The following is a 9,101-nucleotide window of genomic DNA, read 5'->3' as shown; positions in this document are numbered from 1 at the left end:
TTACCTGACCTAAGGGGCTGGGCCTTCGCTCCCTGGCTTAACCGGGGCAAGGCTGCGCCTCTGGGAACAGTGGACAGGCTAGCGTCGCGGGTGCTCCTAACGTTGAAGGGCCGGGCCTGCGGCACCTGGCTTTACCGGGACCAGGCTGCAACCCCCGACACCGAGGGTCACCTTGCTCCGGATTACGAGGATCGGCGACGCCCTATGGAAGAGGGACGACGCCTGAGCCCTCCTGAGCAGCTCCTGCCAGCCCCTCAGGGCTGCGGGCGGGGGGCCTGGGCACACGCATCGCCTCACCCACTGTCTGGCTGGTCACTGGGACCCCCCCCACCGTTCACCTGGTGACGCACGAACCTTCACCTGCAGAGGCAAGAAGACAGTGGGGACCGCGTCGGACGAGGCGAGGGGAGAGAGCTGGGGCGGATTCCCCCGCAGCACCTGCTGCCTTCGCAGAGCGCCCGGCGGCGGCTCCCGCCTGGAGACACTTGCTACAATCTCTCTCTTTCCCGGAGGTAAGCCGGCTCTCATTTCACGGAGGCCACCTGCTCCTTCGCCTCGTTAATTAGACTGCACCGGAGTGGTTTTACAGGGAGGGAGGGTCACGGAGCTTTACAGCTTGTCGCTCCCCCAGCCACGACCCCCTCCCTCTCTAGTGGAACTGTGCTGCCCTCTTTTTCTCGTAAGGAGGGGGGCGCGTCCGCATTTTCTTTGTATTTGCGGCCCTGTTAAAAGCACCGTGCTTTAACTATTGTATCCTGCGGTAATACAAGCACCTGCCTGGCGGGCCCGTGGGGGGAGCCCCCGGGCCACTAATTATCATCATGGCCGCTTTCCAATCAATGGCAGGGGCTGCACGGATGCAGGATTATATACCCAATACAGTCCGGATTGATATCACAGAAGAATTTCGCAAAGAGAAAAATGTTTTGTATTTAGTTGAGGAGGTTTTAAAAAAGGAATGCACGATTTCTGAACGAGCCACTGAATGTGTCCAAGACTTCTCTCAGAGGGGTTTGTTTGATATTACTTTTTCCAGTGACTCTATATGTAAAGAGGTCCTGCGCATTGTCACTGAATGCAGGGGCCAGGAAGTCTTTGAAGGGCTTAAGTTCACCCCTCTGTTTGCCCCAAAAGATGTGGTGCTTATTGCACATATGTATAATCCCTACACCGACCCACGCTTTATTGAGATTTTCCTGTCCACGTACTGCGCCACAGTCCGGGGGGGGCAAAAGATTAAAAACATGTGTGGTATTTGGAATGGCAAGCGGAAGTATCTAGTCACCTTTAAAGACGACCCACATGGGGTCCGAGGTTTGGCGCACCCTCCCCAGACCTTCACCCTGGAAGCAAATAAAGGTTTCCTTGTCTACTCGGGGCAGCCGCTCTACTGCAGAATGTGTCAGCAGTTCGGACACGCAAAAGAACAGTGTTCCGGACAGGCATGTCGCAACTGCGGAGGCCTAGACCACAGAGCGCCAGAATGTACAGTACCGAAAAAGTGTAATTTATGTGGTAGCGAGCAACATCTTTTTAAAACATGTCCTAGGAAGAAGTTCTCCTATGCCTCCACAGCGGAAGGACCAAAGCCGCCCCCCCCCCCCCACCCCCCGCAAGCGGCGCCAGCGGCGAGCTCAGAAGAGCCCCCGGCTGACCCCGCAGCCTAGCACAGGCCCCTCCAATTCAGAAGTGGTAGGAGTGGTAGATGGCATTGAGATAAAGAGAGGCAGGGAGGCTGATGGGCCGAGAGCGGGGAGGCGCCTGTAGACGAAACCCCTGACTCACGTCCTGGAGAATGGAGCGATATGGAGGATGATGTAGTGCCAGGTCCCAGCGCAGATGAATTGGCGGAGCAAGCAGAAGCGGCGCAACTTAGAAAGAACGCGATGGCGCGTAGGTCTGCCTGTGCAGCGAAGCCTCACCCCTCCCCTCCCGCTGAAGGGTGGCATCTGCTGCAACGGATTTTCCCCCCTACCTTGGTCCAACCCACATACCCGTCCCAGCCGCAAACAGTCCCGGTGTAGTGGCAGAGAGCGCAACGGAATGTATGGATAGCACTGTCGAACGAGTGGTGCATGATATACGATTGGCTGCGGCAAGTAAGGTTGTGGCCCCAGTGCAATTGATAGCAAAGGACGATGGTGCAAGTATGGAACACAGTGGATGGAAAACGTGCGCCTCCCACAAGCGCAAGTGCAAGGAAATGAAACTCACTGAAAGCTCTCTGGCCTGCTGGGCCATCGATCTGGTCCGGGGGTCCGGGCAAAAATGATGGCATAGTAGTCCTGTTCCAGCGCCGTCATTGGCAGGTGATTTAGGAGCGTGTCCTAGACCCTGGGCGGGCAGTTCTGCTCTCCCTCCAAATGGACGGTATACCGCTGTGGGTGTGCAATGTGTACGCCCCCCACACAAACAGGCACGGATAGAGCTGTTTAACCCATTAAACCCTTTCTTACAGGTGCAACCCCGTTATTATTGGTGGGTGATTTTAACTGCATTCTTCACACCAAAGACTGCCAAGGACAGGCATCTGGCTACACGGTGGACGCCACCTCACATTTACTCACTAAATTGGTCAGTGATCTGAGCATGTATGATACCCTTAGGCACTGTTTCCCGCCAGGCACTGGCTTCATCTGGGAGGCCGATCACGGAAAAGTTCGGACCCGACTCGATTAGGTCTTTGTTTCAAATGCCTTAGACTCCACCTCCTGCACACTGGAACCAGTGCCTTTCTCTGATCATCAACTACTTCGTGTCTCAGTTAACACCCTGCACCGCCCGCAAAAAGGCCCGGGGGCCTGGAAACTTGGCGGCCACCTTTTGCGAGATCAAACCATTGTTGCCAAATACCGTAAACAGTATGTGAAATGGGCTGCTTTGAAACCACGTTTCCCTTCCCAATATCAATGGTGGAAATGGGTTAAGACAAAAACACGTTTGTTTTTCCAGGTACAAGGACGTCTGCTCCGCCAAGCGGAATGGAAGGAGTTCCGGACACTACAGAACCATTTGGTGCTGGTACAGCAATTGGGGGCGGCGGGAAAAAATGTAGTAGAAGATGTGCGAGCCATCAAAGAGACATGTCAGCATGGTTGGAAAGAAAGAGTAAAGCCATTATTTTTCAGTCACGTGTAAAGCAGTTCACAGACGATGAAAACGTGCACCTCTTTGTTTTTCAAGAAAGCCCGGAGTGCACACACACTGCTCACCACGCTCCAAGATACAAATGGGGTGTGTCAACAGGGGGTCTCTGCCTGTCAGAAAATTGCCTGCGATTTTTATAAAGACTTATATGCTGCACCTGCTAACCCCCCTTTACTTGCAGATATTGCCTCGTATTGTCAGGCGGCAGATGTCAACCTCAACAGGGAACAACAGGAGTTCCTAGAAGGCCCCTTCACTGGGGAAGAATTTCTTGCAGCGCTGAGCACAGCCCCTCCCGGATCAAGCCCAGGCCCTGATGGGCTGCCTTGGGAGTTCTACAAAACTTTCTGGGGCCTTATTTGTAAGGATTTTATGGAAATGGGGACCTCTTCCTTTGCACAAGATAGTTTTACTGCAGAGTTCTCTGCCGGTATAATTGTGTTGCTCTACAAAAAGGGGGAGGTGACCTCCTTACAGAACTGGAGACCTATCTCATTACTCAACACAGATTACAAGCTGGTCTCTAAAGTATTGGCGCGCAGATTCCGCTCTATTCTAGGTTTCATACTACACACCGACCAAACATGCGCTGTAAAGGGAAGGTCTATTGTAGACAGTCTTACCACTCTCAGAGATGTCCTACAATATTATGCTGACCGCCAATCGTCCCTAGGAATCCTGAGTTTAGACTTCCAGAAAGCATTCGACAGGGTGTCTCATACTTCCCTCTTTGCAGCGCCTCAGGGTACCTGAAACAGTACTAACCATGTTACGCACTTTGTACGCAAAAGCAAACAGTGTGGTTAGTATCAATGGCCACCACACCCAGCCGTTCTCCATACTGTCCGGAGTGCGCCAGGGGTGCCCCCTATCACCTGCTTTATTTGTCTGTGCGTTGGAACCCTTCCTCTGCCACCTAAGGAAGGATAAGATCATTCACGGGGTCTTTGTACCAGGAGGGGCTGGCACGCAGGCAAAACTGGTGGCATACATGGATGATGTTACTATTCTCTGTACGGACGCCACATCCGTCTGCAGAACCCTCACCCAAGCATTCATCTTCCAGGAGGTCTCTGGGCTCCGATTGAATGTTGATAAATGCATATGTTTAAAAATGGGTCCATGGGATAATTTGACCTCCCTACAGGTACCAGTCACCACTCTCCCCATTAAACTCCTAGGGATATTCTTTGCAGAGCAGGTGCCAATTCACCGAAACTGGGATGAAGTATATGGTAAGATGGCGAAGAAGATCGCCCTTTGGTCCACGCGCAAGCTTACCCTTGAAGGAAAAGTGCTAATTGTAAAAGCTGTACTCCTACCATTGATGTTGTATCTTGCCATGGTTTACCCCCTGCCTGCGCCCATCTTGGCTAAATGCACCAAACTGCTCTTTACCTTTTTGTGGGGTTCGAGGATGGAGAAACTGAGCCGAACAAAAGTTTGTAAAAATTGGCGGAAGGGCGGGAAGGCCATGCCTAATGTATACACATTTCTAATGTCCAAAGTCTTCTGTCACACAGTTGCTAGACTCGACATGGGTGCACCGTCGCATGCGGCTTCTTTTGTTAAATACTATGTGGGGGCCCATTTCAGGCATGTTGGTTTGTATACTTCCACCAACCTCACCACCTGTGCACAAACTGTTCCAACTTATTATAGCGCTTTGTTGAAATTTATGGACACTTTGCACATTGAAACACTTCCTCCCGCAGCCTGCCGCCACGCAAAGCAGCTCAAGCCGGTTCTGGAAAACCTGGAACAAGTCACCCTCTTGGGCCCTTTCTCGGAGCAGCAGTCTTCTTCTGTCTGGGAACTGGTGGGTCACCGCAGTTTGACTCACAGCCAGCGGGACCTCGTCTGGCTCAGCGCCCACGCCTGTTTAACAATAAAAACCTTTCAACATCGCAGGGGACTGGCCCCTTCTGAACAGTGCCCCAGAGACTCCTGCCTCCATGCAGAGACCGTCTACCACCTGTTCTGGACATGCGCCCATGCCCAAGCCTTCTGGGCCCTCCTGCTGCCTTTCCTGCAGAACATTGCCCATATCCCCACCCTGACTTTTGAAATGGTGCTGTATGGGTGGACATTGCCGGAACCATACCTCCTGACGGCATGGCGCATCCTGAACTGTGGTACTGAGACGCTATGGGAGGCCCGCAATGCGCTCCTCTTCAATCGCAAGACGCTGCACCCTGTAGCATGCAGGAACATTTGCATGGACAAAATGCACATGCATGTCCACATTGATGATGCTCGCTATGGGGTTCCCCAGGCTCGAGCTCTGTGGCATTTCGCGGATTGGAGAGGCTGGGTCACCTAAAGATGACAGCGAACTACTTCACCTGGATGAACTATGTAGGTGCATGTGTGTCCACATTGTTGATGCTCGCTATGGGTTACCCCAGGCTCGAGCTCTGTGGCACGTCCCAGCCTGGAAAGATGCGCCACCGGACGATGGTGACCTGCAGCCCCGCTATGATGAACTATCTACGGGAGCCCACATTGATGATGCTCGCAATAGGCTTGAGCTCTGTGGCGCTCCTCGAATGGAGGAAGATGAGATTCTGGCAGTTGGTTGCATGCGGCCCCGCCAGCGGGCGGAGATCGGATTGGCACTCAGTATTGATTTTTAGGTCTCGCCTGACCCAGCGCATGCGCTGGTCTGGCGAGACTTATTGAGAGGGCTCCAAAAAGTGCTACCAGGCCAGCCTAGAGCTACAGTGCATGTGCGCGGGCGCGCGCACCGCGCTTTACCGTGATTACTTTCACTTTCGCGGCCGCGCGACCGCTTTGATGTTTGATCGCGATTGCGATCACTTTAACTTTCGTGGCCCTGCGGCCGCTTTGCGTAGCCAATAGGTCTCGCTTTTGGGACCTTATAAGTATTTAGTAATGCAACTGTTGCATGGCTAAACACTAATATGGTCCCAAAGGCGAGACCTATTGGCTATGCCAATGCTTGTTTCTGTTACCTTAAGTCTGCTGTATGCTAACATATGGAAGGAAGGCCCCCTCCTTCTCCTTGTAAATACAAACGGTGTATGGTTTTTCTGTAACATGTGACCAATAACCTGGATGTGTGCCTTTAATACAAATAAAGGTTTCAAAAACAAAAAAAATCTGTTCTTACACATAGAAATGGAAATAGAACACAATGATCAGGAAGAGTAGGAAAACAAAATGATAGAAGAAATGCCTACAAACGACAAATTAGCAGCAGACAAAGAATATGCCAAAATCTATGAGCAAACAGACAGGCACCATCAGAGAATTCTAAAAAGGAAAACAAACAAATCACTGCAATACACAGAGGAGGCATTACAGATGAGGAACAAAAGGAAAAGCTCGACACAAAACAATGATAACTCCTTGGAGGGACTAGAGGGCCTTATGTCTTTCGACAGTACAACAAATAGGTTCAGCAGCCTGGCAAGTCTCAACGATGCGGAAGGCATCAACCTATCAGGCCTGACTGAAGCCCTACAACAAACCTTATCATCTCCCACTAGTGAGATGGATACAGAAGCTATTTTAGTTCTAGACCCCTTCCTAGGAAGTGAAGAAAAGATCTGCAACTCCAACCAAAAAGGGGAGGAAATGCACAGTGGAAACTGGAAAGGGAATAAAAAAGAAAAAACAAACTAAAATACATTATGGCACACACCCTATATGTACTCATGGCTATCATAATAGCCACCCTTAATGTTAGAGGTCTCAAGCAGACAAACAAAAGAGCATCTGTACTAGAGTATTGCAAACTACTAACGGCAGACATCATCTGCCTACAAGAATGCCACCTGCCATTCAACTACAACTACTCCTTCAATGCCCTTCCGGTGAAGACATTTCAACACAGGCGGGGACTAGCAAAATCAGCAAAAGGCCCAAGACCAGATTGCCCAGGAGAAGAAACAACAATGCATTTTTTGTGGAACTGTCATTTTGCAAAAGATTTTTGGGACAATTTAAAAATGTTTATTAAACAAATAACCACGCTAGAAAACCTGAACTATGAACTTGTATTATATGGCATAGGAGGCACACTGTCAAAAAAATAGACAGAACCTTATGGAAAATACTCAGCTGTGCTAAAGAAAGTCTATGGATAGCTAGAAACCTACTGTTATTCAAACATAAAAAACTTGAAATTAAAGACGTAATGCACATATGTCTAGACAAGATTATGCTATTTTACTATGTAGACATAAAACGACAGGCTAAAGAAACAGCATAGAAGAAATGGAAACAGGAAAAATGGGCAGAATGGGTTACGTAAACACAGCTTCACTTCAATATAAAAGTGAGAGCCTTATGAGTAACATCTTGATGGAAAACCGGTAGGCAGGTGCCTGCGTGCACCCCCTACACAGGTTATACTGTACCACCCTATGGGATTGGTTAAATTGTATATGTGCTGTACAAAATTTTAAATAAAGTATATTTTTACAAAACAAAAAAAAAATTCTGTTCTTATCAGTTTAATATCTGATACGTCCTCTATCTGGGGACCATATATTAAATTGATTTTTGGAACAGGGAGATGGAATAGGAGCTTGCTCTGTCCACTCCACGCATCAACCTGGTATTGCAGTACCTCCAGGAATGGTGCACTTCCCCACCCGGGGAAAACAATGTTGTTGAAAGATAGATGAGAAAACGAAAGTAGCGCTTCACTACCAAACCCTGTAAAGTGGCGCTACTGTGTTTACGTGAGAATAAAACCACCCTGGTCACCCTGTCTTGCTTGATTTATTTATTTTATTCATCTGCCGCAAACCTGCGTTATTTATTTATTTATGTATGTATTTTTCACGTTTTCTGGAACTTTCTTTTATTTTTATTTCCTTCTCCATCCAGACACTGCACTTTGAAAGAGAAAAATGTCAGAAGGAGACTGCTTTTCCAGCAACAGAGTTTCATTGGTTTTTGGATCCATTTCACTGGGGAACGAATGGAGGAAGTTTTCCAGCAAGTCAGTAGGATCGAGGTAGAGACAGAAAGAGACGAGGAGAGAGAGGGAGAGAGGGAGGGAGGGAGGGAGGGAGGCAGAGAAGTGGACACTGGCCTTGGCTTCTCTGAGCAAAGAAGAAAAATACAGAGTCCTTTTCCTTCTTTGCCCGCCCCGCCCGTCCCCGAACGGCCAAGCCTTATCTATAGGCCTTTGGCTACAGGGGAGCAGTGTCCCGGGCAGGCGAGGGCGAGGCGCCGGCCACTTCCTGTCGGGGAGCTGTCCAGGGCATCCTGGCCTGATTCCCAGCATCCCCCGGCTTGCCAGGCTTTCCGGCCAGCCAGCTGGAAGCACTGGACAGGAAGGGGCGGGGCATGCAAATACTAGAAAGAGGACAACGTGGATATGCTAAGTGACGCCTAATGAGGCGCCAGCCGAGGAGGACTCTGGGAGCAGGGAGAAGGCCCGAGGCCAGGGCCCCCTTTCTATGGGCACGTGCTGAGCTCTCGCTAGGAGTCAGAATAAGAGGCGAAAGGGGCTCAAGCGATGGTGCAAGGGAAGACCCCGGTCCGGGTCAGCCAGGGAGATTGCTCCGGGAGGTGTGAATTCTGGCACCATTCTGGTTATCGCTTCTCGGCCTTTTGGCTAAGATCAAGTGTAGTATCTGTTCTTATCAGTTACCGACTTGTTCCTGCTGAGGTTTGAGAGGGGACGCCCGAACCCTGAAAGGCTGGGCCTGCGTACTCTGGCATGTCCGGAGCCAGGATGCGCAACTAGGGGGGACGGTACTCTGACCTAGGTCACTGCTGGTTTTGCTGGACCTAAGGGGCTGGGCCTTCGCTCCCTGGCTTGACCGGGGCAAGGCTGCGCCTCTGGGCACAGTGGACAGGCTGACACCATAGCTGAAGGGTGCTCCTGAGGTGGAAGGGACAGGCCTGCGGCACCTGGCTTGACCGGGACCAGGCTGCAACCCCCAATACCGAGGGTTATCCTATCCCCAGGA

General features: G+C 50.7%; 2 pseudogenes; both read left to right on the top strand.

The window, feature by feature from the left end:
- Positions 1–7,587: 7,587 nt before the first annotated feature.
- On the top strand, positions 7,588–7,766 carry LOC146816808 (U2 spliceosomal RNA; annotated as a pseudogene).
- A 957-nt stretch (positions 7,767–8,723) lies between these two features.
- Positions 8,724–8,892, top strand: LOC146816807 (U2 spliceosomal RNA; annotated as a pseudogene).
- Positions 8,893–9,101: the final 209 nt, after the last annotated feature.

Source organism: Triturus cristatus, chromosome 6 (genome assembly GCF_964204655.1).
Source record: "Triturus cristatus chromosome 6, aTriCri1.1, whole genome shotgun sequence".
Taxonomy (NCBI): domain Eukaryota; kingdom Metazoa; phylum Chordata; class Amphibia; order Caudata; family Salamandridae; genus Triturus; species Triturus cristatus.
The sequence above is the reverse complement of the archived record's forward strand: the minus strand, read 5'-3'. Positions and strand labels throughout refer to the sequence as shown.